This window comes from Garra rufa, chromosome 21, assembly GCF_049309525.1.
Source record: "Garra rufa chromosome 21, GarRuf1.0, whole genome shotgun sequence".
Classification (NCBI taxonomy): Eukaryota; Metazoa; Chordata; class Actinopteri; order Cypriniformes; family Cyprinidae; genus Garra; species Garra rufa.
Window position 1 is genome coordinate 42914107 of NC_133381.1, and position 10870 is coordinate 42924976.

The window sequence follows — 10870 nt, forward strand, 5'->3', positions numbered from 1 at the left end:
TTACACACACACAAACTCATCTTAGTCGCACAAGGACACAAAAACTTTGCACTTAATAAGAAGCTGTGAAATTATGACACAGACGTCCAGAGAGTCGCAGCAGTCAAGGTTTAGCACACAGACGCGGCGCTCCACATCTATTCATCTTCTTTTAAGAGGACAACAAAACAGCTTCTGTTCGGTGTGACATGCTCATCTTGTCACAGGGACAAATTGCTCCTTAAATTACACTTTGAGCAATTTTGCAGCTTTATAGAAATATTTTCACCATCACACAAGCTGACCTGACAAAGTTATCATTTGGCATTTTCAATTAGCTTCTTTACATCTTACGACAGATGTCCAAAAGCACGTCTGCTGTGAATTACGGCCCGTTTTAGGCTCTTGTGTCCTGATGGCAGCACATTCCAGCGCTGAAGCTCCTGGACGGACTGAAGTCTCTCAGGAATAACTTCAGCTTCCTGCAGAATTACAGTATGATTGAGTCATAACTGCGAGTCTATTTACATCATCTGACAAGTATTTCCTCTGCAACGAGAGCGCATTTGTAGCCGCACTTAAGGCAGATGTCTGCCCAGCCTCAAAAGTACCACAAAATCCAGATTGTGACTTTCAGAAGGAATCAGTTCAGCTCATAATTCTTCATGCGGCCACAAACACGCAGCAGATCTGTCTGTTCAGATGCCGTACATCTTCTGCTTTACAGATCCTCGTGGTGCAGTAAAGCTTGAGCGCTTGGCAGGCCGTGTTCTCCACGCTTTCTCCCAGGATCCTTTGTGTTCATGTAATGCCCTCAAACACCAGGCAGGACGCTGCATACTCACTGATTACTTTGGATCTTTGCTTGAAAAGAAAAAAAAAACACTCATCTGTCTGAATGCTTTTCAATCAACAATAATCTGCAATGTTTAGAACTGTTACCTAGTTCAATTAAACAGCTTCACACAGCTTTATCTCCATGAGCACTGAACAAAACTTCCGTGCAATATACAAAATCAAATCACACACACACATATCACAAAAATATATTTGCCAAAATTTGTTTCACAATATATTTACGTAAATATGTAATATATTTTTGGGACATTTTTGTTTATTTTAATGCATTTAAAAATATATATATTTGCCCTCGCTATATTTCGGTTCAAGAAAACACCAGTCTTAAGTAGATTTGTAAATATTTATTTATTTATTATTTGTAATACATTGTATGGGTTACAAAAAAAATGCCAGAAATCATTAGCATATTAAGTAAAGATCATGTTCCATAAAGATATTTTGGAAATTTATTAGCATAAATATATCAAAACTTAATTTTTGATTAGTAATATGCATTGCTAAGAACTTCATTTGGACAAATTTGAAGGTGATTTTCCCAATATTTAGATTTTTTTGCACCCTCAGATTCCAGATTTTCAAATCTGTATCTCAGAAAAATATTATCTAACCCTATTTCCTAACAAACCATACATCAATGGAAATGACAAATGGAATTTAGTAAATCAAGGCTAAAACTAAATATATTTTCAGTTTCATAAATATACTTTTTTGAGCTTCACTGTTTACAACATATATTTATCATATATTTCTTTGGGAATTGAATTTGAACATCAAATGTTCATCAGAAGACATTGATTAATACTGTATAGACAAAAACGGCTGAAAGACGTTGACGTGGTTCTTATACGAGAACTTTTATTTTCCAAATAGTTTCTCTCCAGCTTATTCCTGACTTGATGTGTTTGGTTTTGCTGGAATCGCACTGAAGTTTCCTGTGTGAAGTTTCAGCCAAAGGGATGTGGTCCATTTGCATCGCCGACATGCTGCCAGACACAATCCCATTCATTTCACAGATCTCACCCATGTAATCACAGGCCTTATCTTTAATACTCGACAGATTGTGGAAACTAGAGCACACTTCTTTGATTTCTTTCAGCATTTAGGATTTTTTTCCCCCCAATGTTTCTCTGCCAGTTTGCACAAATAATAATATTGATGCATACTGTGGTTGTCTATTTATCTTTACATTTCAATAAACAGTGTTTGATTAATTGCTGGTAAATATATATAAGCACAAACAAGTACATGTGCTCTTCAGCTGTGCATTTTCACATCACATTAGTTAGTGACTGATGACAGAATGCTCAATGTTCAGGTGAACCAACCCCTTAAATGTTGTGGATCAATGTTATGTAATGTGTCACAAATACGTTTAGCGACATTTAACCCCGTTTAAAATCTGCCTCGACCACGTGGCATCCAGAAATACTCGGCATCGCTTTCCTGCGGTGATCCTGTGTTTGTGTTACCGTAATACTCATTTCATCCCGCCGCTGGATAAGAAAGCTCCATCCATTTGAAGGCCGCTAAGTGAAGTGGGATGCTGTAATTAGGACGTCTGCTCTCTGATATACAATCCGAGGACGGTTGCTTTCTAGCCCGACAAACACAATCTTAATCCAGGAAATAGCTCGCAATCAGAATATTGGATCTGACATCAGAGGTAGCCACAGAGGCGGTCTTTCCCGAGCTTCAAAGCTGCGGCGGGGCCCGTTAGAGGTTTGTCCTGTGATCAAGTATGACAGTCGGCAAACACAAAGGCCCCGGCCCTCTCGTGTGCCCGCTTTGCTTTTCTTGGCTCCCCCCGTCCGCTTGATGCCAAGTCAGCTTGTGTGTTGTCAGCGTGTTTGTGTACGTCTGCGTGGACTGAGATGATGTAATCAAACGCTCTAATCACAGGCACCTGTTCTACATTCGGGGCCGCACACGCATCTGTCGGGGCCCGTGACTACTAGCGCGGCTCCGTCCCAGCTGCCTTTGCCTCCAATCAAGCCTGCGCTCATATCGCAGTGATCTTGGGTATTTGCACTTGATTTAATCTGCTTAAGAAATCTGAATGAGATTAAACTCAGATATAGAGGGATTACAGTTACACCTTCTCCACTGAAAGGCCTCTGTTCGACTGGTGGATGAGTGAACCCAACTGTTTTTTGTTTATGAATCGTAGAAGTTTTGAGAACATGGCTAGAGCCACTTTGTACTTTTTTAGTATAGTGTGACTGAAGTCAAGCCCGTTGTTAAACAGGTTATGTTGTTACACCAGTAGGTGGCACTGATGAGTGAGTCAATTAATCATTCATTCAACCAAAAATGCTGATTTATTTATGAATGAAACAAATGTCCTTATTTACTTAAATCAAACAGTACAACATTGTTGTACTGCATTATTAATTCACAGGCAATGCATGAACTGATAAATAAAAAAAGTCTTGAGTGCAACGTAAGTCACTTTGTATAAAAGCATCTGCAAATTGTAAATAAAACGACTGTCTTTATGAATGAGTCATTGGATCATTCACTGAACCTATTTCTTTTAAAATGCTGATTCATTTAGAACTAATGAGTTAGTAATTGAATCATTCACTGAGTGAGTAATTGAATCTTTCACTGAGTAAATCATTTAATCAACCACCGAAATGGTTTGTTCTAAAACGCTGATTCATTCAGAACTAATGAGTGAGTCGTTGAATCATTCACTGAACCTATTTGTTTTAAAATGTTGATTCATTCAGAACTAATGAGTTAGTAATTGAATCATTCACTGAATGAGTCATTGAATCTTTCACTGAGTAAATAATTTAATCAACCACCGAAACGGTTTGTTCTAAAATGCTGATTCATTCAGAACTAATGAGTGAGTCATTGAATCATTCACTGAACCTATTTGTTCTAAAATGCTGATTCATTCAGAACTAATGAGTGAGTCATTGAATCATTCACTGAACCTATTTGTTCTAAAATACTGATTCATTCAGAACTAATGAGTGAGTCATTGAATCATTCCCTGAACCTATTTGTTTTAAAATGCTGATTCATTCAGAACTAATGAGTGAGTCATTGAATCCTTCACTGAACCTATTTGTTTTAAAATGCTGATTCATTCAGAACTAATGAGTGAGTCATTGAATCATTCCCTGAACCTATTTGTTCTAAAATGCTGATTCATTCAGAACTAATGAGTGAGTCATTGAATCATTCACTGAACCTATTTGTTTTAAAATGCTGATTCATTCAGAACTAATGAGTGAGTCATTGAATCCTTCACTGAACCTATTTGTTTTAAAATGCTGATTCATTCAGAACTAATGAGTGAGTCATTGAATCATTCCCTGAACCTATTTGTTCTAAAATGCTGATTCATTCAGAACTAATGAGTGAGTCATTGAATCATTCACTGAACCTATTTGTTCTAAAATGCTGATTCATTCAGAACTAATGAGTGAGTCATTGAATCATTCACTGAACCTATTTGTTCTAAAACGCTGATTCATTCAGAACTAATGAGTGAGTCATTGAATCATTCACTGAACCTATTTGTTTTAAAATGTTGATTCATTCAGAACTAATGAGTGAGTCATTGAATCATTCACTGAATAAGTCATTGAATCTTTCACTGAGTAAATCATTTAATCAACCACCGAAACGGTTTGTTCTAAAATGCTGATTCATTCAGAACTAATGAGTGAGTCATTGAATCTTTCACTGAACCTATTTGTTCTAAAATGCTGATTCATTCAGAACTAATGAGTGAGTCATTGAATCATTTACTGAACCTATTTGTTTTAAAATGCTGATTCATTCAGAACTAATGAGTGAGTCATTGAATCATTCACTGAACCTATTTGTTCTAAAATGCTGATTCATTCAGAACTAATGAGTGAGTCATTGAATCATTCACTGAACCTATTTGTTTTAAAATGCTGATTCATTCAGAACTAATGAGTGAGTCATTGAATCATTCACTGAGTGAGTCATTGAATCTTTCACTGAGTGAATCATTTAATCAACCACCAAAACGGTTTGTTCTAAAACATTGATTCATTCAGAACTAATAAATTAGTAATTGAATCATTCACTCAGTGAGTCATTGAATCATTCATTCAGAGCTAATGAGTACTGAGTATTCATTGAATCACTGAATTCACTGAACCTATATATCTATCTAAACATCACATAAACTATCAGAAAAAACATCTATTTTGTAATTTTACATTGACAATAATAGACTATTCTATTTATTAAAACCAAGTCTCATCAGTTTAGGGTTTTTAATCGTTTACATTTATTCCAAAATAATAACTCAAGGCAGTAACAATTTAATTACATATTTTGTTTAATTTTTTTTTTGGATCATCAGTCTGGGTAAACACTGGTCACAGACGCAGGGATGTACCTTTACTTTTACTAAGCTGGCGGAGGAAATGCCCCTAAAAACGTAATAAAAGTATCTTGTATCTTGTCAAACTACAGTTTCAAACTAGTTTCCTAAAACTATTGTGCCTGATCCAGAGTGCTGCCATTAGTCCTGTAGTTCATAACCACGGCTGCTTCTCTACACGAGTCAACAGAGACTCAATAAATTCCCTCCACAGGAGACGAGACAAATCTGTTAAAAACATGAAGAGAGAGAACACAAAGGCAATGAAGAGAAGAGCGATCCCAGAACAGAACATGACGTCTGACTTCTCGCACACATCCGGGGCTTTCTTAGAAATGATCTCCAGCACACGAGAAGTGCTTTAGAAAGCGGCTGCCACATGGGAAACATTATGTCCCCCAATCAGAGTTATTATCTGAACCAGCACCCTTTGAAAAGATGTGCTAGACAAAGACGACGCAGACAACGCTCTCTTAAATGCTATAATAGCACTTAAAATACTGGATGTGACTGTTTATTTGAACTTTTAATGTTTTTGAATCCAACGCTCTGGCCTTGAAGATCTAACACGGCCCAGATGTGTGCGCTGAAAAGACGACGGTTATTTCCACTTTCCCATTGTCTTGTCTGAAATCGCAGTACCTTTGACAATCGTAATTTTCCGCTGTGTTTTCACTGCGCCTGTCTCCTCTTTAACGTGTCCTTTGCATGAAAACTCACACATGCTTCTCTTTTCAGTTCAGACATAACCCAAGCGCAGACCCAGGGTCATCAGAGCAAACAGGTCACTCAATTTCTCATCAACATTACTTTCGGAGTACCAGACTTAATTCAAGACAGAGGAAAAATCTGATAGGACTGTCAAAAACTTAACTCTGTACATTTACACACAAGTGCATAAACATACAGTACCATTGTGATCTATGTTTAAACAGCTTAATAAATCCTTACTGAGAATTAACTGTATTTAGTGTGTCATTAAAATCAACTTTCATTTATATGCAAGAGTCAATTAATTTGTAATGATTATTATTAATTTATATTTATATAGTTATATACTGTATATGTGACCCTGAACCACAAAACCAGTCTTAAGTAGCATGGGTGTATTCGTAGCAATAGCTAAAAATACATTGTATGGGTCAAAATAATATTTTTTCTTTTATGCCAAAAAGTAAAGATCAGAGAGTTTATTAAAAGAGTTTATTAAACTTCTTACCATTATTATATCAAAATCAACTGAAAGCTTATTTATTCAGCATATTTCACATAAACACTTATGACTAGTTGTGTGGTCCAGGGTCACATATTTGTCATTCATTATCATTACATTTTAATGGGTTATATAGAAATGTTATATAAAATAAAATATTTGTATGGTGCAATGAAATTAGCTAGTAAAGGCCATTGTTAGATAGTGTGTGCACTAGTTTGTTGAAGATAATCAGTAAGTTGCGACCAATTATTAATTATTCATTCAACCAATTAATTCAAAATCGCATGTTTATTTATGAAAATTAACAAACAAACAAACGACTGTATTTAGGAATGAGTCATTGAATTATTCACTGAATCAATTTCATTGCATTGCATCAAACAAAATAAACTCTATTTCAGTCTTAAAGGGGTCATCCGATGCCCATTTTCCACAAGTTAATATGATGCTTTAGGGTCCTAATGAAAAGTTTGTAATATACTTTGATTAAAAATTCTTAATGGTAGTGTAAAAAAACACTAATTTTACTGGGTAAAAAATGGCTCTGTTCTCAGCAAGCGATATCAGTACATGGCCCTTTAAATGATTTGAACCTCAGTTCTGTGGGGCTTGTCATAACAACGCACATGAGGTGTTGCCAAGATAACAGTTGAGGGCATTATTTTGGGAAATAATGATCACGAGAGGCTTTGAAAACACATATGTGTAACCATATCAGTTTGAACCGGAGTTGGACCTATTTAGGTAGATCGGCGGCACATTCCCTTCAAAAATAAAATTCAGCCACTGTGTCCTCAGATGTCAGTAGTAAATGAGGACTGCTGTGTTTGCTGTTACACCCAACAACTGTACTCCACACTCGCTTAGACCACATTCTGCTCCAGCGTCAAAACAATGGCTGACAGTTTACTTCTCACTCAAGGCGGGTCTGTGCTAAAACACTGCTGTCTATCAACTATCGCAGGAGCGGAAGGGGCAAATTATTTTACTAAATTAAAAGAAAACTACTGGGCGGATCTTTGTCATTCTAGGGTGGTTGTGCACACACACTCCTAACACACATTTCAGTTCAAACTGCTTGTAAAAGTGCATGTGGCACCGGATGACCCCTTTAAAACTTAAAAATGTTCATTTTAATTCATTGTGTGACATTAATTTCTTTTTGAAGTTTTGAAAATTATTTTAAAGTAAATCCTACACATTTTTGGTCTGTTTTCTGTCTCATGTCTTTTATTTTGAAGTCTGTTGCGTTCCTGTTTCCAGTGTCTCGATTAGTGAGTCATTGCATAATTAATTTAACCAATTTATTCAAAAAGGCATATTCATTTATGAAAACAAGCAAACAAATGACTGTTTTAAAAATGAGTCATTGAATTATTCACTTTACCAATTTCAGAAATGTTGATTAACTCAGAACTAAAAGTGACCCTGGACCACAAAACCAGTCTTAAGTAGCATCAAAAATACATTGTATGGGTCAAAATTATAATTTTTTCTTTTATTCCAAAAAATATTAGGATATTAAAATCATGTTCCATTATGATATTTTGTAAATTTTCTACCATAAATATATCAAAACTTAATTTTTGAATAGTAATATGCATTGCTAAAAACTTCAACTGGACAACTTTAAACACGATTTTATCAATATTTCGATTTTTTTTTAGATTCCACATTTTCAAACAGTTGTATCTCGACCAAACATTGTCCTATCCTAACAAACCACACCTCAATGGAAAGCTTATTTAAAAGTGTTTAAATCCCTTATGACTGGTTTTGTGGTCTTAGTGAGTCATTAAATCAAATAAAAAAAGCTGATTAATTTGGAAATGAAACAGAACTACATGTGCGCAGCTGTGGTTTTGCTGTCCCTGGTTCTTTGGAGACATCAGCAGTCATCTGACATGGGAAAACATTCAAAATAAGAATTCCTAAATCTGGCTGTCATAAATGGCAGTGTTTCCTGAGAAAGACCCACGTGATACTTCCAGACAGTTTCTATTTCAACTCTTCTCTGCACTTGATTAAAGTGGTGACCGTTTAAAAATACAGTGTGTCATTTCAAGCAGACCTCAACCTGTGACGAACCATAAAAACACACAACCCAAGGCCTCGCTGTGAATTCTCGCCGACGCGTTAACGGCTACGCTTCATATGAGAAACCGTATAGCGCTCAGGACGTGACCTAGAGTTTACGACCCAGACCTGTTGCTCCGCAGCGATTGATCGTCAACAGAGAAAACAGCAGCGCTCCGTCCCAGCAGTATGTCAGGAAGAAGGCGACGCGTTTCTGCCCTGAGAGGCCCGTCGGAGGATTCTCAGCCCGCTCGTTTTATTGGTGGATTCCATTCACTGCTCCAATCTTCCCTGCCGTAGGAGTTCTGTGATTAAAGTGTATAAAAAGCAGGGTGCTCCACTAAACCGGCGTGATTTACGGAGCTGTCACCTCCACGCGGGCCAACCGGGCGTTCAGGCCGCGCTGGAGAACTAATGAAAATGAAACAAGGAGGAGGGGGTCCACAAGGCCACGTGTGCTGAGTGAACGGCGACTCTACGATGATCCTGTCCGCAGATCTCACCTGAGCCTGTAATGCGTGATTCATCCGTTTGCAGACATCTGTCTAACGCTTTAAGAGCCGGCCAGCAATTACACACACGCTGTTGTCTCGATGCGCTCCTCACACACACACACCAACACACACACACACATTATACTCTACTGTATATAAACACAGCACCCGTCCCATTTCTGCCATTAGCCTCTGGTTCACCCTGGTTCACGGTCGGTTCATGGACGTATGCCAGTAAAGACCGCTGCGGATGGACGGATGCAGAGGCCGCTCTCACAAGCTTCCACAAGCTGTTTATTAAAACTCAACAAGACCAGGGATATTTTCAGACGTGATGCAGATGTCTCTCTTCTGCACATTTGTTTCTGAGGGAGAAGAGACAGAAGGTTCACTGCCAAAAATCAACATTGTCATAATTTACTTTCTTCTGCGCAACACAAAATCATTATGGCTAAGCCGAAGGACCATAAAAATAACATTGAAATATCTTATCATAAAAGTTGTCCAAGCGACTTATATATATTAAAGCAGTAAATTAGTTCACTTTCAGGACAAAGATTTACAGATAATGTACTCACCCCCTTGTCATCCAAGATGTTCTTGTTTTTCTTTTTCAGTCGTAAAGAAATTGTTTTTTGAGGAAAACATTTCAGGATTTCTCTCCATATAGTGGACTTCTATGGTGCCCCCGAGTTTGAACTTCCAAAAATGCTGTTTAAATGCAGCTTCAAAGAGCTTTAAATGATCCCAGGCGAGGAAGAAGGGTCTTATCTAGCGAAACCATCTGCTATTTTCAAAACAAATTGGCGCTTTATATACTTTTTAACCTCAAATGCTCGTCTTGTCTCGTCTCTGCAATGTGCATGCACAGTTAGGGTATGTCGAAAAACTCCCATCTCGTTTTTGTCTTCAACTTTACATTTAAAATCGATGTTTTACCTTTTTTTAAAGGGCATTTGATCTTCTTTGTATGTTCACTTTGTAAACACTGGGTTGGTACTTCTGCAGCGATGTAGGATGATTTTGAAGTTGGAGAAGAAAACGAGATTGGAGTTTTTTGACATACCCTAACTGTTTTGAACTGGAGTGCACAGACCACACATGCGCATCGCAGAGCTAGACAAGATGAGCATTTGAGGTTAAAAAGTATATAAATCATCAATTTGTTTTGAACACAGCCAATCGTTTTGCTTGATAAGACCATTCTTCCTCAGCTGGGATCATTTAGAGTCCTTTGAAGCTGCATTTAAACTGCATTTTGGAAGTTCAAATTTGGGGGCACCATAGAAGTCCACTATATGGAGAACATTCCTAAAATGTTTTCCGCAAAAAACTATTTCTTTACGACTGAAGAAAGTAAGACATGCACATCTCGGATGACAAGGGGGTGAGTATATTATCTGTACATTTTTGTACTGAAAGTGAACTAATCCTTCAATGAGCTGTTTCTACCTGATAATTTACCATGTAAAAAGTAGTTTTATGTGTGTAAATGAACGTATTTTGGTTGATTTTGTGATATTACATTTTATTTTTGACATAATTAGATGTTACCATTATTTTCAGGATTATTATTAGAGTCTTGAAGGGGTAGTTTACCCAAAAAGTTCATCAATCAGTTTTAGTAAGCAAACAGACGCCTGTATGATGGAAGTCAATGTCAAGGAAGTCAAAGATATCTTCTTCTGTGTTCAGCAAAAGAAAGAAACTTATACAATGAGGATGAATATGGCAGAATTGTCATTCTGGGGTAAACTATGCCTTTAAGCTGAATTAATAGTTGCATTTCATTCTGTTCTTGTATTGAAGAACTGTGTGGATTGATTTGGTTTGTCTGATGAATGTTTTTGCTCACTATCTCGCAAT